Source organism: Gracilinanus agilis, chromosome 4, assembly GCF_016433145.1.
Source record: "Gracilinanus agilis isolate LMUSP501 chromosome 4, AgileGrace, whole genome shotgun sequence".
In the NCBI taxonomy this organism is placed as follows: domain Eukaryota; kingdom Metazoa; phylum Chordata; class Mammalia; order Didelphimorphia; family Didelphidae; genus Gracilinanus; species Gracilinanus agilis.
In genome coordinates, this window is record NC_058133.1 from 124,088,960 (window position 1) to 124,116,928 (window position 27,969).

Sequence of the window (27,969 nt, forward strand, 5' to 3'; positions counted from 1 at the left end):
TGTACAAAGATCTCAATACTTACATGTCAATATAGTAGGCTTGTTGATTCGCATGGGAGGAACAGCCATTACCTACTCAAGCTGGTTCAGAATCTTGACATCTCAAAGTTTTCTGAGTATGAAGAATATCACTCCAATAGAACAATTATGGAATTGGGTATAATTATATATTGTGTGTGTGTGTGTGTGTGTGTGTGTGTGTGTGTGTGTGTATGTATGTGTGTGTGTTTGTTGTCTGAAACACTTTAGTTTGGGTCTCTTGAAAAGGATTCTGGTTTTGTGTACAAACGAATCAGAACTTGACCAATTTTTAATAGCATAAAGCTCTTTTCTTCTCTCTTCACTCCATCCCACAAACACAAAATTCACTAAAAGATCTATGTTCTGACTAGGAGCCCCTAAGTCATAAGGGCATTGATGCTTTAAGGAGGAGAGGAAGGGCAGGCTATAATGAAAGTATAAAATTAGGCAGCTTGATCCTATAAGGAGATCCCAGATAATCACAATTCATTTGCTGTATCTATATCTTTAAATTAAAAGTGTACACTGGAGAGAATTCCATGAACACTTAACTATACCCTAGACTCAGAGAGCTCAAATAATAACTCTAAGAAGAAATAATACAAGCTGGAAGTATATTAAGGGTGTTGTGTTGCAAATGAAATAAATTTCTAAAATATTCACTCTTAGAGCTCATGTTTCATAATCACCAGCTCACTGTTGGTAACCAAAACCAAAAACAAAAAAAAAAAAAAATACCTACTCTGCCAAGCAGCAGTAGACCAGAGCTGGACCATGAAAAGCCATCTTTAATTTACTAATACCATATTTCCTGGGTTTTACTTCCTGATCCTACAGTTAGGATATGACAACATGGCCTTTGAATTTCCTTCTAACTCTAAAATTTTGTGAATTAAGCCACCTGGATTTAGAAAAAAGATAGCAAAGGGGTAGGTTGGGATGATAAAGAAATGGCCACTTTCTTGTGCACTGTGAAAAAGAGGAAACAAAGAATGTAAGGTTAGACACAAGCTCAGGTATTACTTTAATCCAGTACTGTCAAAGTTCAACAGAAATAGGGACCCCCAAGTTATACATAAGGATCCCTGGGGTGTGTGTGTAGTGACCCCAGAGGTCTCATCTCCTCAATTAGAAAAAAAATCAGTGGTTTTTAGCACCACTTATATAACTTTTAAAGTTCCAAAGCATTCTCTTCACTCAAACGGACTTCTGATCTTATCTAGCTAGACATTTCCTCCAGTGATGCAGAACACAATTGAGCTATACCTGCTTATCTTGTCCAACTTTTGTCCATGTTCTCCCATAAATCTGCCACAGAAAGTCCATCCAATGCATTGATGGCATCCTACATCTCATCCCAACATTGTCAGAATGCCAGTGGAGCACAAAGACTGTCTACATGCTATCCTTGTGCTTGCTACAAGACTGAACTGTCTTCTTTTTTGACCACACATTGATTTGATGGCATATTTGATTCCAAATTTCCCTTGCAGATGATTTTCAAGTGGTGAAGCATACTCACACCCACCATCTTTCATATATGGGTTAAAATAAATGTCCCCTAGGTTCCCTTCTAACTCTCAAGTTCTCTGATTCTCTGGCTTATACTTCAGCAAGGGAAATTTAGGTTGGAATGCCCTTTAAGTAGCAAACCACTTTATTAATGTGAACTCTTATTGTTATCCTTTGGAACATTATCATGGTGGCTATGATGTTTTTTAGCTGGTGGGCTTCTCAGCAGAAAAATAGAGGGCATTGGGAGAAGAGAGGGGTAGATTCCTCCTCTCTACCCATTTCCAGCTGGTAGAGATGATCTCAACATCTCTTGCTCATAGCTGAAGCATGAAATGTGGAAATTGGAGAAGGTTCTTGAGAGATTTCAATAATACTGATGAACAAAGTCTTCTCTTCATTAAATTAAATACAAAATTCTGAGAACTCCATCAGCCATTAGGCATTCCAGCCATAATTAGCTCAGTAATATTGTCATTCAATGAACAAGCACTTATGAATAACTATTGTAATATAGAACCTAGGACTAAACACCAACTCCATAGCACATATTTTTAATGCCAGAAAAGTATCTATATATAACTATATTCTCCAAGAAAGGCGACATTATTTGTTTACTCTAATTTTGCTGTCTCTCAATTTTACTTAATCTAGCAATCTTTGCTTAAATGTCTCTCAGAATATAGAAGTCTAAAATATAATATGCTACTGTATGATAAGTGCCATATGACATTACCATGAAGTCTGTGCTACCAAAAGTATCCTTTTATGAGAAAGTGAATAATTCACAGTTAATCTGTCTTTCAATAAGAGGGATCATGGAACTTGGTGCTGTGAGTCAAATGCTGGACCTACAATCCAAAAAATCTGTATGATCAAGAGAATTCATTTTTTTAGTCTATATTTTATTATCTATAAAATGGAGATTATGAGGATGTTGTAAGGTTTAAGTTTATGCAAACTACAAAGGGCTATATAAAAAATATAAATTATTGTCCCTCTAATACATTTATGCAAAAGGAAGTCTATGACCATGGAATAGGAATGGTAAAGGGAAAAGATGGTATCTATTTAAAGAAATATTTGATTCCTGGTCTTCCATCTATAAAAATACTAGAGGGTGCATCAAGGGGCAGAATATTGAATGGATAACTGCTGTCCTATTAGTAGGCTATAAACTTTTTGAAGACAAGGTATTGTCTTACTTAAACTTTATACTTACTCCAAGACCTAGCATAGTGCTCTGTGAAAAAACAGCCCATTTCATTATCAGTCACTAATTATTTTATGAACAGTTTCCCCAGGTAAATTTACATAAAATCAAATTTTGTTGCTTAAACATTTGGGGATTTGTTTTTAGATGGAGAAAGAGGGTTGAGAGGAGATGAGAATGAGAGAGAAAAGAGGAAGAAGAGGAGGAGGAGAAGGAAGAGAACAAAACAAAGACAACTACCTCTAGGCTTTAATGTAACTTTCAAAACCATTTTCTACTGCTCATTAGTAGAATTTAATTCCTCAATCCTTTTGGTTAATAAAACATATATATACATATATATATTTCTCACAAACTCTTTACACTTCAATTTATGTCCTTAAAATATCTCCTACCTGCAAAATGACTATTGCAGAATTGATTAAATGTAAACTGAGACAACTTGCTTAAGTCTAACTTTTATTAAACTTCATAGTTCACATATTTTTTGTATCTTTAAATTCAATATCAGAAATAAAGTCATTAAAATGCCTAATTATTATCCCTTATAAACAGAAATATATTCTTTCCCCCCTAAAGATATTAATTCTCCTATATCTCCCCTTTATCTCTTTTACCTTTATCTCTTCATCTTTCTTTGGAATTGCTAAGTTGAGAAAGGAATTTTAGCTTTGCTTATAGGAAGAGCGGCAGATTCTAAACAGTAAAGCCTAGAACACTGCTTAATGTGAACCCTACACCCACAGCTGCGACACTAAAATGATTATTAGGCTGCAAGGATTTTTGAAACACAAATGGGTTTTATGTGGCATTATATGTCTCAATAATTTCCAGGCAAGAATAGAAATTTGGAGGATTATGTCACTACCAATACTCTGGGGACCAAAAGGTTTCTAGGATCCCAATATCCAGCAGAGAATTAATAAAGAGTTAGGGTGTTTAGATATGAATTGTCATTCTCTTCCCTTTCCCCCATGATTTTTTCATCTACAATGAGATAAACAGCTATCCAGTCAGTCAAGAAACATTTATTAAGTACATACTATGTGCCAGGACCTGTGCTAAGCCACATGCTGTAAAATATCTTTGATAACATTATTTCTGATATGGTTTTGAGATCATATCCTTACATAAAGGAAATTTTCATTAATTCAGAATTCAATAATTCATAATTTGTGATAATCCAAATTGTCGTGAAGTTCACTTTGTAAATGTCTATCAGCAAAGATGTAATGGGGATCTTGCACATGTACTGACTGCACAGGCTTGCTTAAATGGAATCTCTCCAACTAGGAGATTCTAGGCTTCTGAGAGAACTGTGATGACATCAAAGGTCAGTGACTTGGAGAGTCCATGGTACCCGTGTACACGTTCTGTAATACGTTACAGTTGGTTAACAATGTATTTGGGAGGATCCTTTTTCAACTGGCTGAATAGCTAGAACTGTGAGCACCTTTCAAAAGACTTGAATCAACTTTGACCAGTTCTTGATTTTTTCTATTCCCAAATGAGAGAATGTGGTGACTCCTTTCACTCAAAGCATCTGGCAAAAGACTATACTGTAACATGAAAAGCCTCCAAGTCTTCTTACCTTTTAAGGATGTATAGCCTCCAAGAAATAGGCCAGGTTCTTGACCTTTTCATTCATTCTTTTCTATGTGAGATGCATAGAGTGAAGTCTCCAACTACTGGAGAGCAAGCTACAGGTATGGAAGAATCAAAATCCAAGACAGGTATTGCAGCCAGCCCAGAATCAATGCTTCAAGGAACAAAAGAATTTTTAGAAGTGAACTTCTGGACCCATGCCAACAAAAGCTGAAACAGGGACTCAACCAGCAGCAAAATGAACTAGGCGAGACCAACACTATTTAGGAACTGTAGTAAATTTTAAGCCAAATTCCTCAGAGCCTGAAGTGGAGAGAATGCTCCAAAAGTATTAAGGGAAATGTTTGACTATTTTTTCTTGTGTCTTTTTAAATATCAACCAGGAAGTGTTCAAATGGAAGAGGAATGATGGTCCCAGGTCCTTTAAATGGGGAGAACATAGCAATTAGTGACTCAAACTAATGGAAGAAAGAGAAAGAGAGACAAAGAAAGAAAGAGAAATTGCTACCCTATAAATTCCTCATGGGCTCTAGGAGAAAGGTCCAGAGCATCACTGGTTTAGCCCACTTAAGTGAACCAACTGTGTGTATTTTAAGGATGGAGAAACAGTACATGCAATTTGATGCTAATTACAAATAAATTTGATCTCTTCACTAAGGTAGGCAGTGTTAAATTTTTATTTGAGTATACAATGAGCCCTTCCATTCAACTCAACTACTGAAATGATTCTATTAAGTAACTGCTATGTGCAAGGCACTATGCTAAGAAGTTTTTCTTCGAAGATGCAAACAACAGAGTCCTAGATCTCAAGGCATTTATGATCTAATAAGGAGAAGGGAAGAAAGACAAGTTTTCAAATAGATATAAATATCATAAGGACCTAGTAGGGGTCTAGACAAATTGGTATACAACATGAGGTTTTCTGGCAGCAGATAAAGGAAAACAGTTCATGAAGGAGGTGGCACTTAAGCTAGACCTTGAAAGAAGAGAAAGATTTTAGTAGGCAGAATGTGTCTCGGGTATAAAAAGACTTCCTGGGCAAATACACAAGCAGAAGAGGGTAGGATAAGTTCTGCAATCTAGTTTATTTGCTAATAATAAAAAATACTTTTTTCTTAGCATAAGAAGTCTTAGTCACCATGTTCATATCTAAATGTAATAAATTTGCATGTCTCTAAAGAATCTATGATTTGAAATTTTCACTAATTCAGACTGGCTTTTATTTCAGTTCTTGAATATATTCCCATGGCCTACAGACCTGAGGTTGTTAACTCATTACTATTTATTCAACCTGGCAGAATAACTGACTTATTCAAACTTGGTAAAAGCAAAAAAATCCAATAAGAACATAAAAATTTTTTAACACAAACACCTGCACCTTAGGAAGATTCCAAAACAGAAAGAGGAAGAGCAGCAAGCAGAATTGGCCAGAATATGTAGGATATTTTTAGGGCATTAGTTTAGATTCAGGCAAACCCATTTGAATTATAGTAAGCTGCATCAATGGTGGCTGATGCTGCAAAGACCATGATTATTTTGTTGTTTCTTCACCAAATGGAAAACTGGAAAATATTGACTCCATTGAACAATGAAACCTGTTCTTAAATCACCATCTCACGACTTCCAAGGATTCTGTGAAACCTTGCACAGCATACTTCATTCAACATTGCTTATCATCCAACCCTCCTTACTACTTATTCCATAAAGTCTAAGTCAGACTTGTTCGCATAAAGATTAACATTCTAGAAACACACTTATCTTAATGGAGTGATTATGATACACACTAGAGATCAACCTGAACAAAGATACTTCCTTAAATTTGGAAGTAAAAGAGAAAAAAGAAGTCTAGGGAATTATTCTAATATTCAGTATTATACAAAAAACCATCAAGTGACAGATGACAAACTCTTTCTTACTCCTCTCTCGCTTTTCTTTTGAAAAAGGAACCACCATGAGTCACCTCGTTACCTTACACATGGACAAAGGAGCTTATATTTCAGGAATAAAATAAACTAACAAAACATTTAAGAAATGATTCCTTTATAGTAGAGATTCTTAACTTTTTTTGTGTCATAGTCTAGTGAAGTGTATAGACCCCAAAGTTTTTAAGTGCAAAAATAAAATACATATCAGTTTATAAAATAAAAAGGAAATCAAATGTGTGTATATATATATATACACACACACATACAGTATTCACAAAATGTGTGTGTGTGTGTGTGTGTGTGTGTGTGTGTATTTAAAACTGGGTTTCCTTATTTTGCCTAGGCTAGAAAAATACAAGAGCAACTCCTGGGTCCAATTCCACTACTTATAGTCATATGAAGTTTGACCAGGGGCAGTTTACCCTTCCTTAGGCAATCTGCTAGCCTCCCACTCCCAGGAGACTCACTATATTAAAGCCAAACTTAGTTCAGACACTCAGAGATACAAGAGTGTACCACCACAACAGGCAAATCAATTTTATTTAAAATACAATCATCCAAATGTTTTTCTAAAAATTACGTTTTTGGATCCCTGTTTCATAACTACTAGAGACAGAATAGATACTTAAAGCCTTTTTTTGTGGGTGGGTATATTTGTATTTATGGTTATGTGTGTGTATATGTACACACATATTAGTCTGGGTGTGTTCCTACTCAACCCAGAAAAAGTTGAGATAGAGCCTGTCATGTTAAGAGAATCTCCTACAGCTGGAACATTTTGAGTAGGTAGCACACTCCATGTTGTAAACTGCTCATGCAGCAGGACTGAGAAAAAGGCATCTCCTGGCCACCGGCTGTTCCTAACTCCAGGAAAATGAAAATACAGCATCTCCGCACCTGTTCACCTGATGGTGAAGGAAGGAAAAGCCATTACCGAGTGACAGGAGACAAAAAACCAAAATCCACTTCAGCAACTCATCCCAGCGCTGGTGATTAATCTCACACTCCCACAGCCTGATGCACATTAACCAGATAATTAATAATTTCTTTAGGGATTCCAGCTCGGCAACTGTTTTATCAACCTGCACAGCATTAGGAGGGGAGATGCTGCATTTGTGATCAAACGGCTGGAACCGAGAAACCGTTGTAGAGGAATGGTGAGCTTTGCTGCAATTTGTGAGACTACTTTGAGGTGAGAAAGTGTGGTGTATGCTAGCCACATTAATTCTTTTTCAGTATAGCTAGCTGACTTGAATATCCAAGGAAATAGCTCTTCTCTGCTACCTTCTACCCACTTCATTGGGCAATTGGATTTTCTTCTCAGAAGAAGACTCCCTAATATTATTATAGTATCTTAAGAGTCTTAGAATCATGTGGTTCACCAGCACGGATACAAATGATAATAAATGAGAGATAGAGAAATCTCCCTGAAGTAGAATATATAAAAAATAAAATAAATTGACATATTGCCAGAGCCCTATCACCCAAGGCTTTCAACTAATTGGGTGAGCAATGCAATATTCCTTAGCATATTACAGTACTAGCTCTCAACTTCTTGCTATTTCCTGTCCACAGTCTTACTCTCAAGGACATAAGTCATAGAGAATCAAGATTACCCTGTCCAAATGCTCTGCACAAATTCACCACTCTAGTTGCATGTTAAAACTAGCCCATAGGAAAAAGTCTCCTTTTTTTCTTTTTTTTTTTTATTAAGTTTTTAAGACTGTGACTAAAATCCCAAGGAGAATAATAAATCACAAGGAGTGCTATTTAAAAGGCTCAGCATTAAGCTTTCACCTTATTCATTTTCTCCTACAATGTGAAAAACACTACATTGAAAATATTACTTTACATTTTCTCTAAAGTTTATACTGACTGCTGTCTGGATAAGAAAGAAATGAGAATATAATTCAACCTCATAGAAAAATATTAGAATACTTTTCTAATGAATCTCTGAATAATTTTGAATTATAGCTACTGTGATTGTGGCAGATCCCTGCACTAAAATATAAACTCTATGAAGGCAGGAGAATTTTACATTTATTTTTAGCACCCAGGATAGGGTTCTATTCATAGTTTACATTTAATAACTGCTTTCTTAACTAAATAGGGTCAACCCTAACCTACACAAACCTGGGTGGTCTGACCATGTAATCTCAGCACTCTCCCCTGAAAGAGGAGCTAGACAGTTGAACATACAGAGGAAACATATTGGATGAACCACCAAACTGGATCTGCCCAATGAGCAGACAATTCCAAAGGGATAAGCTTTGTTCTCCAATAGAGATGCCAGAGAAATCTTGTTTTTTGACCAGTCAATAGACATGAGCTATGGGGCCAGATAAAGGAAACTGTACTGTACAAGGATCAGAAATTCAGGTTTGCTAAAACCTGAGCAGTAAGAGCAGTAAAAGCACATTATTACACTGAGTTGAAAAAGCTCGGTGGAAATACACATATATCTAGAACCATGGCTTTTTTCCTCTTCCTTTCTTCTTCTTTCTCCAAATGGCCTGATGCCAAAGCAAACTCCATGAAGAGCCTTACAAAATGGAAATAGCATTTTAAAATAACTATAAACTATTTCAACCACTAATTGTTTTTAAGATTTCACTATATGCTACTAATTGAAAATGTGTAGCTCTTTCCATTCATTAGCTTTATTACAAGTACTCCAATGAATTAAAGGAAAATCTGTCACAGTCATCTTCCTTGAAACTTTTACTAACCTATGCTAACACATGCCTAGTCCTACAGATGTAATTCTTATAATATAGCAGAAGTCACAAGACTGATGAGAAGATGGGAATTTGGAGTTTACAATGAACAGGCCACCATCAATTCACATATGCACAACTCCACTATAGTGTCGATGTCAGAAGACCAGGACTGCTTTCTACATTTTAGTGAGAAAAACTGTACATCAATGATTACATGTAACATGAATTTTTACTGTTATCAGATACCAGCTTATGCTATAGTGGCTACTATAAAATTCACTATGCTGGATATGGTAAAATATCTTTAAAAAGTAGTCCATTTTCTGAGTTTATATTAAATAGCACATATAGGAACATAAAGGTATAGTCCAAAACCCAGACAGGTGTTTACCTCAACACATATATATTATCACTTTAGTGATGTTTCTTTGTATATAGTTGCTGATTTCCTAATATCTATCTCAAAAGTTCCTAGACGGCACAGCAGGGCTAATAACTTCTATCACTAAAATTCTTTATATCTTTTTTTTTAACAAGCACATAATAAACCCAAGGTCCTCAATGACTATTGACAAGTATTAATTAAATCCAACAAATGTTTACTGTGTGCCTACTATTGGGCACTTTCTGAATTATGATCTACCAAACTATGATTACATTTATTGCAAACCAAGAGATGAAATTTCTTGAATTCTTGAATTTTCATAGAATCCATCTGCTAAGTATGCCAAAGAATACAACATGGGAACATTATTTGCTTTAGTCTTTCCATTTGTGTCAGATATTAGTTTAAATTCATCATCTTTATTTTAAAAAACATTGACTTTAAAATACATAAAAGTTTAAAATTATTCTCCATACTGTGAGTCAGAGGGTGAGACCATCTAAATTTACAGTGTAATAAATTTTAATTTAACATGAAGATATGAAAAAGTTTAGAATTTCTTTTTTTTGTAGGCTTTTGGGCTGATAATTGTACCAATTGTACCAATTAAGTAAAGGAAAGAACTTGTATAGATGTTCTTTTGTTATATTCATGCTAATCCACTAAAATATTACATATCTCTCTGATACATATCAATATATATGAATGATGATATTCTGAAAAACACTGAATGAGATCCCATTCATAGGTCCTGGGCAAAAAAAAAGGGTACATGTAATACAAATAAGAATAGGGAAACCAACTAAAAATTAATATTATATTCATTCTCCATTTTTACTTGCTTTTTCCCCCACCCTTTGGAGTTTTATGGATTTTTCCATATTTAAAAGATAAAACAAGTCAATAAAATAAAACTATGAGCCTTAATCTGAGGCACTACACAAAAGATTAAAAAACAACTACTTGTAATATTTCCTGAGGAAAATTATCAATTTTGTTATTATTTGTGCAATATAGACAGACTGTCAATGTCCCTAACTCAAAATTTTCAAACTCCAAAGTTTGCCAAGTTGTAGTTTCTCTATAGTTCTGACATAGAGCAACTGTTCATTGTAGAAAGTCTTGGAAAATGAGACTCCCAAGAAGCCTTCTGTCTAGATTTTGAATTGTGAATTGATCCAACCATTCTGGATGGCAATTTGGAACTATGCCCAAAGAGTGCTAAAAGAATGCCTGCCCTTCAATTTTGAAATCATTTCTTAACAGACTACGGCTGCTACATAAAGTAGAGCAGATGAGTAACAACTAGGAAAGAGAAAGCAATTCCATAGAAAAAGCACACAAAGATAAGGTTTTAGAAGAAAGTAGTCAAAGAGCCAGAGGACTTAATAGATGCCAAAAGCCAGGAGGAAGGCTATGAGAGTCAGAAGAGACAGGCCACACTATATGGCGTAGCCATGGCATTCTTTTTTGTGGCTTGGGCCTCAAGACATCATTGTCAGCCCCCTTGGAACTCAAAAGAGAGAAACTCAAAAGGTAGGTAACTTTTAATCTTGAGTTTCACAATGAGTGTCACCAGTCTTAATTGATGGCGTCCTACTATGGAGGGCAAGCGAAGGGAATGAATAAAAGGGATATGAGTATAACTCCCTAGAGGTATGGAGAGTGGCTGCCATTTTTTTATGAGTATGTCATTTGATTCAATTTCTTATTCTTTACCTTCCTATTCTGCCACGATTAAAGTCCTTTTGTCTATGAATTCATGTGTCTTTTATATGGTTTAAAATAGAGATATGCTGTTAGGAGATCAGAAGTATATTTCTGGATGACTGATAATATGAAATAACACAATAAATCCAGAAAGTAGCAAATGTAGTCTCAGAATCATGTGGGATCTAGGGGCACATAAACATCAGAAATGTATTTTTGTATGCACTTGGCCCCAGCATGGCAGCAGTATATTTGGCACTAATTATTAAACGGGTTTCATTACATGAATTTAATAAAATTTTATTCGTATATTCACTTTTTTACATTATAATTTTCCTACATAATTTCCTATGTTATGAAGAGCACTACACTTTTCTATACATTCTTACTTTTCTCAATAGGAATAAATATAAATATAAACATGACCACATAAACTCCAATAATTTTAGGTTGTTTTAAAATTTTCAAAACAAAATTGTTTTGTCTCTAAGATAACACATGCAGTTTAGAGCATACTCTTGTACTTTAACTTTTTGTGTATTCACTAATAAGGCAATATGTTCCAAATCCTCTTACAAGTTTCTCTCTCTGTATAATTCCCTATATTTGTCATTTTTGGTGTTCCAAGCAGGTACTAGTGATGGAAATCTAGCCAACAGCTCGTCTAAAATGCACAAATGTAACTTGTCATTTGGTTGGTAGCAACAAAGACTTTACGGACAGAAGAAATAAAAATCTAGTCATCAGACAAGTGACAGGAACTCACCCTTTCAGCTCTGGGAGTCTCCTCTATCCTCTTCTGAATATTACAGGGCTCCCTAGAAAACTACAAGCAAAGAGAAAGTATAAGAAATAGTCCTAACCACCATTGGTGTGCCTGATTGCACATAATAAATACCATATTTGTACTTCCCTCAAATTCCCACTAGTAAACATATTGTTTCACTCAGCATTATTCTATATTTGCTCTAATTCTCCCATGCTGGCTTTTGAGATTGAAACCGTCTTTCAAAGCCATAGGATTAACAAGTATTCTGCATTCTTCTGTACGTAGTAAGGACCTGTGAACCTGCACTCACTAAAAAATGTGTAAGTATAGTAATCATGGCAATACAGAATCACACAGACTCACTGACTTTCTGAATCTGAGAGGCCATCCTATCCAACCATAATCTGAAAGAGGGACCCCTCAATAATATCAATACACTCAACAAATGGTCATACTGTCCTTGCTCAAAAGTGCTCTTAATAAGTCTTACTTCCATTATGGCCATCCTGCCTTTACTTTATCCTCAACATGGCTGCAGAAACTAAAATATGCTGGAACATTGTAGTCATATATATTTCCATTTTGCCTTTGCTCAGGAGAATGAATGCGTTATTCTTCCTGCCTCCCCCCCTCTTCACCCATTTATAATCAATTAATACAAAGATTTGAGACAACCTTATCTCCAAATAAAAATAAGAGCCAATAAAATGTTTGGGGTTGGGTTTTTTTTAAAAATCCAAACTTATACTCCTTTTTAAAATGAAATCTGAACTTCTGTTCCCATATGATATTATCTCTGGAGTGAGGGCAGATGAACTCAAGATAGTCTCAGAAGGCGGTTTGGGGAAAACATCATTGTTAACCATATGAAGATAACAATAAGAGAAGAAATCAGCAAGGGCTATTTTCTATAGATCAGGAGTTTGACTATGTCTTATGGACTAGACATGCTGATCATACCACATGCCCTTTCCCACATAAGGCAACATCAAAAGCTTTCAAAAGGAACATAGAGCGACAGTATCCTCATTGGTATGCAATGTGACAGTTCAGATCCAAACTCTGGGCTACCTTTTGAACTATCTGTCAGGGGAAGAAGACTGTTTTTTTCCTTTATCTTTTACTTTTAAGAACTTTTAGCACTTGTGATTCTCTCTTTCCCTGTGCTCTCCCTCTTTCAGTCTCTCTGTACATATGTGCCCCACTATCTTTTTCTCTCTTTGCCTGTCTCTTTCAGCCTAGATTCAAGCATTAACCTTTGATGTAACATTTTTGCTCCACATCAGAATGGATAGAATGAGCTTCAGAGAAGCAATTGAGTTGAGAGAATGAAAAGGATGACATCACTTCAAACGTGGACTTTCCGGAAAATTATCCTTTCAAGCATTCCCCTGTGCTGTCTTCTGGGTACACTCTACTCTCCCTGACCACTGCATGCTGCCTGGGTTTCATTTGTTTGGATAACCATTTGTTTTGTGTCTCTGTTCACAACATTCTGTGTATGTGTGTGTTTTGTGTGTGTGTGTGTATAACTTAAGCCTGTATACTTTTTCAAGCTTCTGTGTTCACTTTATAACTCTCACATGAAAGACAAGAATTCATTATCATCAGTTATTAGTTTGATTATTCTAAATAAAGTCAATATAAACATTTACATGGCCATTTGCCCAGAAAGAACATTAGGAATGACAATATGTGGCCATGTAACGAGGAGTCTCTTATGCACATTGTACTATACACACAAGCCACAAGGAGCAGAAACTTTAACATTAGTTGAGTTCTGTTATTTCATTTTTTGCTCACTAGCTCTGGGCAGAGTTCCTTTTTTCCTACACAATGAATGAATTTCTCCCTTGTCTCAGGTCCTGACTCTTTAGAGAGGTATTCAGTATGGACCCTTACCAAGATGCCACAAGATTTTTCTGCCTTCTTCAAATGAATTGGTATCAACTACATAGAATGCTTACTTCTATCTCACATGGAGAAGAATCAGGCTATTTCCTTTGATAGAAGATCTCATATCTGGATAAAAAGTTAAATAATTCAACACTATGTACAAATATAGTGATATGAATTTGATATTCAACTTAAAGAAATAAATGTACCCTCTTTTCAAACTCCTCCCAAAAATATTTTGCCATATTTCCAAACCTTCAATTTTTAAACTTGTGAAGACTTTAAGGAAAATATAATCCATATGTCTGTGATTCATTTACACTCAGTTCATCAAAATTCTGATTTTGTGTTAAATGTCAAAATGCCTTTTATGTCTCTATTTATGAACTCTTTAAAGTCTTTACTTTTAAATTATGGGAGAATGCATCTTGCCAAGTTTAAAATCTACAAAGGCATTCAGAATTCTGGTCTAAACATCAATTTCTGGGAGAGCTAATTTTGTTTACTCCTGAGAAACTTGATGTTTTAGGAAACATACTTCCAAAATTTATTTGAAATATTCTCAAGGTTCTTAGATTTGTAATTTCATATCCTTCATTTCAGAGGATATACTGAAGAGTGTAACTACTACTAATGTATACAAAGGTGATTCTGATAATTAATATGCCCCAAAGACCTTTTCATATTAAGATAATATATGTGCTAAATGTCTGCATGATCTTTAGGCATTTCATTATTCAAAATATAATCCTTTAGGTTAAAAGATAACTGACAATTTTGTTACTCATGCATGAGAATACACTTCTTATCACTGGTAAACCTTCCTTATTTACATCAGCAAATTTCTCTACTCAGCACTGCATATCGTCTTCTTTAAACCCTGCTCAGTTCCCCATTAATTTGTTTCAATCCAACTAGAAATTGTGAAAGGTTGATAAATGTACAATGAGATCAATTTTTTTATAAAAGTTCATTTCCCAGAAAGTTAAATCTTATTTGAATGTACAGCTCTAAATGTTTCAAATACTAGGAGTTACCATGTGAGTATCAAGGGTGAAGTGAAGGGTCGGAAACAAGGAGGAAGGATACTTGGTTTTCAGTCCTCGATCTGTCACTCTAGTTCTTTGGGTCTTATTTTTTCCCTTTGTGAAATCAAGGTAGTAGATTGGACAATCTCTAAGGTCTCTTTTAATTCTAAGTGTGTCTTATTCTAAGTTTTGAAATTATCCGTATTTGATTTCATTAAAAACTTATCTATTCACATTAGTACTTGAGATTAAAAGAGGATAGTTTGAGTGCCCCAGTTCAGGAAGATAACTGATAAAATATAAACTATCTAAAGGACAATGAAGATGGTTAGCTTTGATGAAGAGAAGACTCAGGAAGGACCTCATAGCTGTGTTCAAGTATGTGAAGGATTATCAAGTGAAAGAAAGATTAGGCTTGGTCTTTTTTGGTTGTTGTTGCTGTTTGTTTGTTTGTTTTTTACCAATAGAGAGCAGAACCAAATCTAGTCCCCCCAACCCTCAACCTTAATGTTAGTCCAAAGGGAACCTGGCATTAGATCTGTCCTGAGTCCTTTATTGAATGGGGAATGAGTAGAATCTTTCTAAAGGGCTTGTAACCTACTAATGGTGGAGGTTTCTTCTCCACAGTAGTCTGTTCTCTTTGATGCTCAGTAGCCAACCCTCTTGACACAACCCCCAGTCACAGGACATATAGGGACCAAGAGTTATTATGTCATTTTAGCTAAGGCTCTTGTCCCTTAGGTCAATGTGAATGTTCATCCCCCAGAATCTAGAGCACACAGTCCAAGATATTGGCATTGCTACTAGTAGAGGTTGTAAGAGGCATCTCTTAAGCAGCATGCCAGGGAGGAAAACTTTCCTAATAATTAAAACTGTCCATAAGTTGAAATGGACTGCTGTGGTAGGTAGTGAGCTACCCAGTATTGGAGATCTTTAAGCAAAGGCTGGATAACCATTTTGGGGTATATTTTAGTGAGAATTCCTTTTTAGATATGGGTTAGGCTAGATTGCCACTATAGTTCTATCTACCTTTAAAATTCTGTGAATCTATAAACTAGATATATAACATCCCTGAAAAATATAAAGCTTGTTGTCAGAATTTTGGAAGATGAGAAATATCAAGTCTCAGTGTTTAATTCACACTGTTTCAGCTACATTTTCCCCCAAAATCAAGATTTTGATGAATTACAACTAATCTTTTTGCACATAGAATCTATCAGAGAATGATGCATTTTTGTGCCTTAGCAAAATAGACTATTTGGGTACAGCACTTTGGGATTTCTGCTGAAAGGTGACTTATTGCAAAGGGTTTAAACAGGTGATGGAATATACTGATAAACTGTTCAATGGAACACCTACTAATGTAAATTTGTTGCTAGATTAACAATGTTTTCTAGTAAATAAGGGTGTTGTTTTTGTTATGATTCAATACTTTGAAAAAAGTTGTGATTTCATCAGTGTGGGTTCTCCTCCACACAATGCAAAACAGAAGCCAACAACATCTTAATAGATTGTTTCATGACTTTCTGTGGTCAGAAATAAATACTACCAAGTAGCTAGCCATCTGGTGATGAGATTCTCTGAATTTTGACAAGCTAGTCACTCCTACACTATCCAGACCTTTCAAGTTCCTCCATAGAAATTGTCAGAGCTTGCCTTCTGTTTGCACAGCTTTTAAGAATTTAGAATTTCCTTTATACCATCACAGTAGGAATCTAGTAAAAATGTCTCTTAACACTGACATAGTGAATTTTAAAAAAATTCAAATTAAAAAAATCTTTTAAAAAATACTAATTTATCACTTCTTGCTGCTGTTGTTGAACCCTTTCTTTGGCAATACACTGGACTTCTGAATTAGCCTTGTGCAGAAGAATCTCATCATGCTTCTCTACTGCCACAGCACTAACCTACACATTAATTTGAATTTTAAGCAGAATGAAGTATTTGCTTAGTTCCACCCACCTGTCAACATATAGCTGCATAATAAGATAATACTTTCATTTGATTTTAAAACACTAGACACCTGCAGAAGACTTCCATGGGAAATGAACAGAACAATTGCATTAAGCTTTGTTTTAATAAGCCCAAGATTCAGTCTTTGGCATCATGTAATGCTACCATGAGTAGATGCCAACTTAACCCTCTGTAAGGGGAGAAGTGCTATGAATGACAACTTCAGAAATATATGGAAGCAAACCTTTTTTTCTCCAGAAAGATCTACTGAAGCTGTGCATCATTTGTATAGTAGAGTTTTTCCTAGTTAAAAGAGTTTTGGAGATGACAATTTAAAGAAAAAAACTTAAGGATGTCACATTTGTGTTACTCAGATTTTTAAAATTCAGATATAATGACCCTTTTTTTGAAAACAGAGTCAGAATTTATCATTTAAAATTATTAACTTTAGAAAGATATAAAATGTGGAGTAATTTTTTTTTATCAAACTTTGTCAGACTATAACCCATGTATAATCGCCATCAGATTAGGGCAAAATTATCTGGAAAGGCAAGGGGAGAGAGAGAGAGAGAGAGAGAGAGAGAGAGAGAGAGAGAGAGAGAGAGAGAGAGAGAGGGAGAGAGAGAGAGAGAGAGAGTTGTGTGCTTGTATCTCTGGCTCTTATGAAGTATTACACTAATAATAAGCATAATTTTATAACATTTGATCATGCCTACTTACTTTTTCACATCTCATTACAAAAAACACAGCACTGACATGTTAAAATTAGATTTAAGTTCACTTGATAGTAAAATTTTATATAGAATATTCAGTAAAATTTAAATTGAGAAAGTCTTGAACTAAGGAAAAGTAAATGGGTCCTGAGCTTTGGTCACATAAAAATACTCACACTTCAATGGTATTTTATAATTTACAAAATATTTTCCTCCCAACAATCCTCTGAGGGACAAAGTGGAACTATTATCTTCATTTTAAAGACCAAAAACTGATGCTCTAGGAGACTCAAAATCACATGATTATTATGTGGCAAGTCTAAAATTCAAGCTCAAACAAAATGAGTGTTCCTTGACTAAGCCTCACTACATAAAGACTGAGGTCTTAAGGTATGGTCTAATACATTAATTTTAAATAGCCTGGCTAAAGCATGGCACTGTTCCAGAGACTACTGAGGTATTTTCCCAGTGACTTAAGAGGGGCTAATCTATACTTCTATACTTTTTTTTCTGTGTGGTGTGGATGAAGTAGATAGAAGAAAGAGCAGTAATAGTTTGCCACTCTAGAAATTTTCTTAAATGGATTAACAAAATTGGCTTTTTTAAGAACTATATTACTCTGTATGAATGCATATTGAATTTCTTCCTTTGTTAATAATACAAAATACCTAAACTGGTTTTGTTCATCCAAATAAACAAAAAATAATGGTTTAATCTGCATTTGAAATCTATAAAATATATTATGTCAAAAAAGCTTTACGAAAATCAGGAAAGACCAGTTATTATGTTAACTCATACATATATATGAATATATATATACACACACATAAATTTATAATCTTATAAATTAGGAATGAGAAAATGTAAACAACACATTATATCTGTCAGGAAGTAATAGTCTGGAGGTTAAGGCACAGTATTTAAACTTTTCCACTCTATTTTTGTTGTTGTTCAGTCATTTTCAGTCATGTCTGACTCCTTTTGGGGTCTTCTTGGTAAAGATACTGGAATAGTTTTGCCATTTTCTTCTCCAGTTCATTTTACTGATGAAGAACTGAGGCAAACAGGATTAAGTGACTCATCCAGGTTCACTAATAAATATGTGATACCAGATATGAACTCAGAAAGTTCAGTCATCTTGTCTCTATTCTTTATGACATCTAGGTGCCCATTCTATTCTTAGGTCTTAACATGATTCAACCTTGGGCAGATATGTTTCTATATCTGTAAATGAAAACAATAATCTCTAACTTAGAAAGCAGAAGGAAAAAGTGCTCCTTATGACATGCTTTGAGATCCTAGGAAAAGCATATAGCCTATTCACATTACCCGTATGATCTGAAATATCAAGAAATGATGAGATCTTTTCAAGTTTGATATTTTCTGTCTGCTATCTAACAGCCAGCGGTTACAAAAGTCAGCTTGGAGAGTCTCATCAACCAATCTTCCTTTTCCTGGATCAAATTTAAGTAGCAATGAACAGTAGGCTCCTCTATGGCTTTCTTGGAGAAATTTGGGGATGAAGCATGTCAGCAGGGGGCAAGTAATTCTTTTCATTAGCGTATAAAGACTTTGTGAAAGGTAGGGTACTAGCCGTCTCTTCATTATCTGGATGGAATTACTTCAGCTAAAAGGTTAATAATTACACAAATAATTTATACTTCCTCAGTTTTCATACTATAATCCTCTAGTCGCAAGATTTCAATTTTGTTCCCAGGGTCCACTATAAGATGAGTGCAGAACAAGAATGAGTCCAATTGGCTGAAGTAGCTTTGGATAGAAGAACAGGAAATGAAGGGAAGATGCTGGGTCTTGAACATTTGCTTAATGAAGCATGGCAACATGATATTAGCAGCACCAGACAGTATGTTTCATTCTTTAACATAGTCGCTGCTTTTTGTCACACTGCTGTGTACTGCGTAGGTCTTCAATTCCTCCTGTTCTCCCTCTAACCTTTCCCTGCTTGCAAACAGGGTGTCATTGTTTATTAAAGATAACTAATGCCCTAAGTCTTTATTTACTTCTGTTTATTGCTATTTTAGCAAGAGTCACCAGAGAGCAGCTATGCTTCTGGTCCACTAGGGTTCTTTAATCACGGTTAGTAGGTAAAATCATCTGTGACAACTAATCCAAAAAGCAGATTATATTTATTTTGGCTACAGTGGCTTGCAATTCGTTAAAATCAACAAAGCCTTTTCATTAGCCCCCTGCTGATGTCCTAAAAACAGACATTTCAAGGGTCTCAAAGCACAGAGCTACACATATGCAGCAAAGCTAAGTCTGACAGATTTGCAGTACCATTCTGAACATAAAATCTTATTAAACTAACAAACAAGAATCCAAACCCCTCTGCTTTCATACAAAGGTTTAATTAACTGCCCTAAACAACAAAATCAAAATCATATTTGCCAGGTTTCCTGAATGTGGAATCAAGACAAACAACAACTGAAATTGTATCATTTATTAAGTGGGGCTTATCAAGGTGAAAAAGCTAAACAAGACGGTACTATTATTTTCAATATGGCAAAGATATTTTAAAATGTGATCCCTGTTTCTAAAGATGAACATGGACCTGCCCTCAAAAGGGAAGGTTTTGATGAACTGAACTATTCCTGAAGTCAGCAAACCCAATGGGCTGATTTCCAAGGTCTCATTCTAGGTTTTACTAGTGGTTGGAGACATCTGCCAGAGGTTAGAGTAATGGCAAAGTGTTTTAGGGTCTCCATCACCCCACCACGACTTCATTTAACCTCTCTCTTCTCTTGTACCCAGCAATAAGACCATTGCCTTTTCTGCAGTATTTCCCTCATTCCCTGCAGTTATACAGGGCAAAGCACAAAAGAGGAGGGCTTCTTTATTCCTGAGTTGTAGCATTCGACTCCAATTTCAGAAAAGGGGGCATTGCTGATGGGAAGCTCATAGCGGTGATTCTGCCCAACTGCCATCACTATGTCACCACACAGCGGCCATAATTAATGAATATATCAAAAGGTCTACTCAAGGAGCAGGAAAGGTAGACAATGATTTATGTTTACCTACAGGGAAAATTATTTAGCTTTGCCACATCTTTCAGAATAAAGAAGCCCAGAAAGATTTCAATATGGCATAGCATCTCCTAAACCTAGAGGGGTGTTCAGGGAGAGAATCCTACCGAAAAACAAAGAAAGAGAGTAAAACCTCATTGGGAAAGAAGCTCTCTCTACCAGCATTTTATTTGTTTTGTAAACATTATTATTTGCTATCCAACCTTGATTTGACTGTTGATATGCTCTATGAATTTCCATGGCTGCTAAAGCAGTAGAGGGACTTATTCGTTCCTCCAGCATAATCTTGAACATGGTTAAGGATGATTATTAGATGATACTTCATGCGAGTTTTTATTCTACTATTCAGATTTCTACTGATTGAAAGGGGAAGCCAAAAGTAGCCCCTAGGAGCAAGAGCTCTCTGCTCTTACATGCCCAAGTGACAACTGCACCAGGCTGCCTTGGACACAAATGGTCCAGTTCACTGAATTGAAGGCCACTGTCCAGCAGCCCCTTCAGTCAATACTTTAGTTTCTTTGGTTCCTACCATGAGCAAAACAGCTGTCTGGGAAAGCAGATAATAAAATCCAGCCTGGAAGGAAAATCCGCATACAAAGCTTCTCTCAAATGTCTAATCAGAGTTTTGTCCACAGGGAAAACCGAGCCACATCTGATATACAAGTTATCATTTTGGCTCTCCATAATTAAAACTATTGTTGCCATGGCAATTCAAAGAGTGTTGCAAATATACGCACAGCTAATGTCATGCCTTTCTTGTTGATACAATTTGCAGTCCCAGTCTGGGTTTGTGGTAGGACAGAACAAATGTGACTTTGGCACACTGCAGTGCAACACCAGCTGACGTGAGGGGACTCGAAACTAAATTATGCTCTATGGGTACAGAATTCAAGCGTTTTTCCCCTGTCCTGTTCAAAAGCCTATAAGACTATCTTTTTGGGGTATCTGATTGGTGCATATTTACCATTGTCTACCCTTCCTCTCATACTGGAAAGTTTCCTGGGTTTCATCTCTTTTATACTTTTATTGAGAAGATTATGAGCAAACAAGATTTTCAGGTCAGTGCAACAGGTCACTGAGGTACCATCTTGTCAGGCAGTATGGGCACAGGGGTGTATTCCATACACTGAAAGATTTTCTACGGGTGTATGACAGGAATGATAGCTAAAATAAAGCCTTTCATTGCTATTATCCTGTATAACATGTGAAGTATGTTAAGACAAGTACAGAGAAATGGGAGTCCCAAAGACCATCAAGCCACAGTTATCGAGGCTACACTCAAACAAAAAAAAAAAGTTCACATGAACTCCAGTTTCTCAAACAACCTCTTTCTGTTGCTGTTTCTTTTAAAATAGGTCCCCTGCTCTATGCTTAGGGTGCCTTGATGACACCAGCATCCAAGATGACCAACTCTTTTTTTTTTTTACCTTTTGTTTTTCTATTAGAATCAATACTAAGTATCACTTCTAAGGCAAAACAGCAGTAAGGGCTAGGCAATTGGGGTTAAGTGATTTGCCCAGGGTTACAAAGCTAGAAGTATCTGAAACCACATTTGAACCCAGGTCCTCCTTACTCCACTTTCTATTCACTGAGTCACTTAGCCGCCTCTGTCAACCAACTTTTGCACAGTTTTATTTTTCATTTTCACCCATGGTTACATGCCTCATATTGTCTCCTTCCCCTCTTCCCTCACCCCTCCTGGAACTGACATGCAATTCCACTGGGTTATACATACAACCAACTCTTAAATAGCAAACCAAAGACAACTCTCACTATAGGGCAATCTTTGCTGCTACCTGTTCCTCATATTCCTCTCAAACCCCGGGTCTAGCACTCTTTTAGTAGAAAAATTCTAAATAAATAAACAAAATATGGTTTAGGTGTGAAAGACAGATTTGTGATTACCTTAATAATGGAATGCTTGGAATCAAAGGGAACATATGCACTACTCTTGGCTGGGCAAAGGGATGCTACAGCTGACCCAAATCTATTGGAGGCAAAGAGGGTAACTAACACAAACAGGTGATAATAATGTAAATAGAAGCTCTCAAAAGTAGAATATGTAAATATCTAATTAAAAATAATTTCACATATGTCATGATACACATTTTACATAAAAATATCTTTATGTTGCCACGCATTTAATTTTCAAAATTTATTTATTTATTTTAAAGTATTTTCCATAGTTACATGATTCATGTTCTTTCCCTCCTCTTTTCCCTCCCCACTCCCAGAGTCAACAAGCAATTCCACTGGGTTATACTCCATGTATTTAATTCTTGACAGTGAGGAAAGGGTTGATTGTTTTCCCCCGCAGGGGAGAAAGAATTTGATTTTTACTGTTTTTAGGATTGTGGTTATAAGTCTAGTAAAAAGATCTGGTTTCTTTTTCTGGCTGCAGAGTGACTTTGCAAACCAGTAATAGTTTAGAGATCAGGGGAAAAAAATGGATAATGTTTCGCTTAATGCTGGGGACAGTAGCTCAAGATGTTGGAAGTAGCATATAATGTTTCCCCTGGGGGGATCTGAAGGTAGCAGGGTAGCTGACAAAAAAGCCAAGAGGGCTTTGTAAGTGAAGGGAGCTTTCATCCTGGCAAATAAGTAACGGGAGTACATGGAGGAATTTTGAATGCTGCATGCTGTCACTAACCCAGCTTTTTCTCCAAGAAGAATAGCTAAACACAGCACCAATTACTATATTTCATGGCCACTCTGTCTCAATGGGATGCAACTTGTTGTGGGATTAGTGTCTAGAGAGAAATTCTCAAATAAGTGGTTATGGTTACTAAAAGACTATATGCTCAGCCATGGCAACCTTCTTCTTTTAATTTCAAACACAATCCCAGCCATAATCCAACAGTTCTCCCCTCTGATGACAGAGTAAAATCTAATATCGTGCCTGAAACTTTGTAGATAGTTCTTTAGTGCTAGGTACACAACCTATATACAACATCCAAAATTAAGTCTCCATTTTTCTACCTTACTAGCAAAATTAGCAGAGACTATCCTATGAGCAAAGGTTCTTCTGGGGAGGGATAGGGGGGAGACTATTCTCTAATCGAATATAATGAAGGGCCAGAGAAAAAACACCTCGCCACAGAGGGCGGAGGATGAATGAGAACAGAGTTATGAATGCTTACTTGGCCTAAGAGGGGTCTAGTAAACTGACAGACAGGAGACTTTGCTGAGAGCGATTCAAGGATCTGGGGAATTTCAGCCAAACACACAAAGGAAACATGAAAAGGACCAATGTGTTGAGCTTCTATAGGAGAGGGAACAAAACCCAGCTGCCTTAATGGCAACACAAACCCAGTTCAAGGAAGTACGCCTGTGCTGTTCTGTAGCTGAGGTGAGCACGACAATAAATAGGGCAGCTGGTAGAAATCTCTAGCCAAAAATATTACAGACATGACTGGCTTAAAAAAAAGATAGAAAAAAGCCATATACCTGTACAGATCAATGACAAATCACTAATCGCAAAGATTCTGTATATTTAAGCAAGATTTATGTATTCCTAATTTGAGGAATTTTAAAGGAGATACTCTAAAGGCAATGAGAGATTTAGAAGGGAGAACTTATAAGGAAGGCTAAAGGAATGAAACAAGGCTGAATATTATTTTTGTAAAATTCATTCTGAAGTATCCTAGAGTAGTAAAAGAAAAAGAAGAAGAAATGGCCCCCATGAAAAGGCTGGATTAGTGGTAAGGAACTATATCTTGATCAAGAGAGCCATACACATTGGAATTGGTGATCAAGGGCAGTTGTGTCTCTCCTTGTCTAGGGGCCCTGAAAAAAATAGCACTACAAGATTTTAAGCATCTTATCATCAGGAACTATGCTTATGTCACTTTTCTATTCTAGACAATACCGCTTTATTCTTGAGCCATCTCTCACATTTCCCCTCTGTTCACTTCTGCTCATGTTAGTCCTCCTTGCTAGAACGCCCCATGTCCTCCTTTTTGTCACCTTCCTATACCTCCCTCAAAGTCTACTTCAAGCCTCACTTCTCCATAAGCCTAGGGGGATCCTCTTCTGATCTCTTCCTCCTTTATTTTATCCCCAGCACCACAAAGTCTTCTTATATATACTCCTTTTTTTAGTTCCCCACAAAACACAATCACTTTACTATATCAACATTAATGCTGTCATATCTTATACCTACCCAGATTATTTATTGTTTTTTCACCACTTAATTTTTTTAATTGAAAAGTTTTTTTTGTAGGCCATTCCCCATCCCCAATTAAAATGAAAGTTCCCTTTAGAAAAGACCATTTGGTACTAGATGGTACTCCATAGCCTAGTACAGTGCTAGATAATAATAATAATAATAATAATAAGTATTCATATAGTGTTTCCTAGGTGCCTACTAAGTGCCAGGTACTGTGCTAAGTGATTTACAATTATTGTATCATTTGATCTTCACAACCACCCTGCAAGGTAGGTGTTATTATCATCCCCATTTTATGGATGAGGAAATTGAGGCAAACAGAGGTTAAGTGACTTTCCCAGGTTCATACAGCCAATAAATGTCTAAGGTTGGATTTGAATTTAGGTCTTTCTGACATCAGGTCTAACATTTTAACATATGGTCCAACTTTAGTTCAATTCACTAAACTAAAAAAGAAAAAAGGAAAAAGATAAATTCTAGTATGTTATGACTTCTTTTTGCATGTGGCAGAGAAACTACAGTGTATATATGATTTTTTAAAAATCATGGTATAATGTTGGAAAAGGATGTTAATAATTGGGTATTCGTTTTATGTATGCACATGTATATATATATTTACACATGTACTCACAAATTCTCCCACCTGTGATTTCACTGATATAGAGAACTCCTGTTGGGTGAATAAATTTGGGACATGAGCAGTTAGCTAAGGAGGTAGTGTATGATAATGGGATTTGGATTTTTGGATCACAGCTTACAATGTAGGGTTGACAGATTCCTGGCCAGAGATGAAGTATATACCTAAGAAAGACCAATAAGAATCTGTCTGCAGGATGTCTTCCAAATTTAATTAAAAGTGCTTTGAACTGAAAAGAATGGGGGAGGAGAAGCCTGTTCATGTATATTCCCTAAACTAGATACCATAGAATATTGTAAACACAAAGGATGAAGAATACCAGCTGAGATATGCAGGAATTCACAGGAGAAAAATCCAAAAAAGGAGGCAGTAGTAAAATCATAGGCTTCAAATAGCTAAATACAAATGGCAAAAGTTTAGGCAACAAACAAAAGGGACCAGAGATCCCAATGCAAAATAGCACTTGGTATTTTTTGGTGTCATAGAGATGAGATGTGATTAAAACCCATGACTGGATGATGTCTCTGGATGGATATACCTTATTCAAAATAGCTAATAATAATAATTATTATTATTGATGATGATGATGATGACAGTTAACACTCATATAGCAACTACTATGCACCAGACACTGAGCTAAGGACTGTACAATTATTCTCTCACTTGAACCTCACAATAACTCTGGGAAGTAGATGCTATTATTATCCCCATTTTATAGATGAAGAAACTGAAGCAAACAGAGGTTAAATAACTTGGCCAGAATCACGTAAATAAAAAATGTCTATGGTCAGATTAAACTCTTGAATCCAGGCTCAATGCTCTATCCATTGTGCTATACAGATACAAGCAGGAAAACAGGAAGGTGGGATAGCAATGTAGATTAAGAAACCTTATTCATTGGAGTGTGTGTGTGTGTGAAAACATAAGAGAAAATATTGGAATGAAGGTCTAAGAAGGGAGAAATAAAAATGAGTTAGTCATTGGAGTATACTACAAACAGCCTGGACAGAAAGAAAAAATTTGATGAGTTTAGGAAATAGATAACAAGTCTATAACAGAGAGAGGCATGTTATATTAGTGATGGGAAACTTCAATTATCCAGACATCTGTGAAAGCTTTCACTATGCCAAATTCAGGGCAGCTAATACCTTATTTACTTACCCAAGTGATAATTTCTTTCTTTAAAGGTAGATGAAGCAACTATGGGAAATTCTTTTCTGGAAATGAATTTCATTAGGAGGGAGGATCTGGTTGTTAGGGTGGAAATGGTGGAAACCTTGTTGACGACTGAAGAGAAGAAATCTGACTACAGTCTAACATATACCCAAGATTCTGGAAAAGATGACTTCAAAATGTTCAGAAAAAAGTCAGGAAAGCTCTTCATAGACTAAAATGCTTCAGAGGAAGTCAGTTCAGGGGGAATGGAAGAACTGAAGACAGAAAGGGAAACATTCCAAAGATGGATAAAAAAGGAATTTGTCTTTTAAAAAAGGGAATACATTAGAAACTCACTAAGCAACTTAAATTTTTATTATTTTTTAGTATTGTAATTTTTATTCTACTGACTTATTTTGCCCATGAATAGTTAATGTTTTCTAACTATATGGGTCTGTAATTCATTCTTTTTTTTTAAGTGAAAAATAGTATGCTTCAATCTGCATTCAGGCTCCATCAGTTCCTTCCTGGAGGTGAATAGCATTTTTCATAAAAAGTTCTTCAGAGTTATCTTGGATCATTGTATTTCCAAGAATAGCCAAATCATTCATACTAACTTAGATTTTTTTTTAAACCCTTGTACTTCGGTGTATTGTCTTATAGATGGAAGATTGGTAAGGGTGGGCAATGGGGGTCAAGTGACTTGCCCAGGGTCACACAGCTGGGAATTGGCTGAGGCCGGGTTTGAACCTAGGACCTCCTGTCTCTAGGCCTGACTCTCACTCCACTGAGCTACCCAGCTGCCCCCTCTAACTTAAATTTTTAAGTGAAAAGTACAGAAAACAGAAACAAAGCCAGAGGAGGGAAGATAAATATGAGTAAATTATATTCCTAATAAAACGTCAGAAAAATTAAAGCTTAAAATGAGCTAAGGCTGGCAAGAGAAGCTAAGGATAATAAAAAAGGGTTTTTGATTTTAACACTTTGGGAAAAAACAAAGATCAACAAAGGTATTGGACCACTGCTTAGGATGGATGTGACAATGATAACTAACAACAGAGAAAAGGCAGGATTGTTCAAATCTTATTAAGTTTCTATTTTATTTGAAAAGGATAATGACCTTTATGTGTAAAATGACAGAATCAAAATGATTAATAGGGAGTTGATACCCAAGATAAGTAAGGAAACAGTAAGAGAATAATTGGCTGCCTTTGATGAATTTAAGTTAACTGGCCCATATGAACTACATCATTGGTCCTTGAGAGAAGTAGCATAGGTGATGGCCAAAATGTTGTTGATGATATTTGAAAGATCATGGATGACAAGAGAGGCACCAAAACACTAGAGAAGGGCATATGTTGTGATTTTCAAAAAGAGAAAAGAATCTGCAAGTGGAACATGACAAGATCCTGGGAAAATTTAAGAATGAATCATTAACGAAATCATTGGCACATGTTTAAAAAGTTAAGTGATGAAAGATACAGGAGAGCATGATAGGATTATTAAAAAATGTTA

At 35.9% G+C, this 27,969-nt stretch overlaps 1 protein-coding gene across 6 annotated transcripts in view; it reads right to left on the reverse strand.

The window, feature by feature from the left end:
- Window positions 1–27,969, reverse strand: part of ESRRG (estrogen related receptor gamma) — a 584,537-nt gene that overhangs the window by 395,889 nt on the left and 160,679 nt on the right. For 5 of the 6 annotated variants that reach the window (XM_044674415.1, XM_044674416.1, XM_044674412.1 and 2 more), the window contains one exon: window positions 11,858–11,917. The gene's annotated coding sequence lies outside the window, so the exon portion shown is untranslated. Of the gene's footprint in view, window positions 1–6,808; window positions 7,182–11,857; window positions 11,918–27,969 lie in introns of those variants that run through there. The other variant, XR_006506112.1, reaches the window with a different exon arrangement.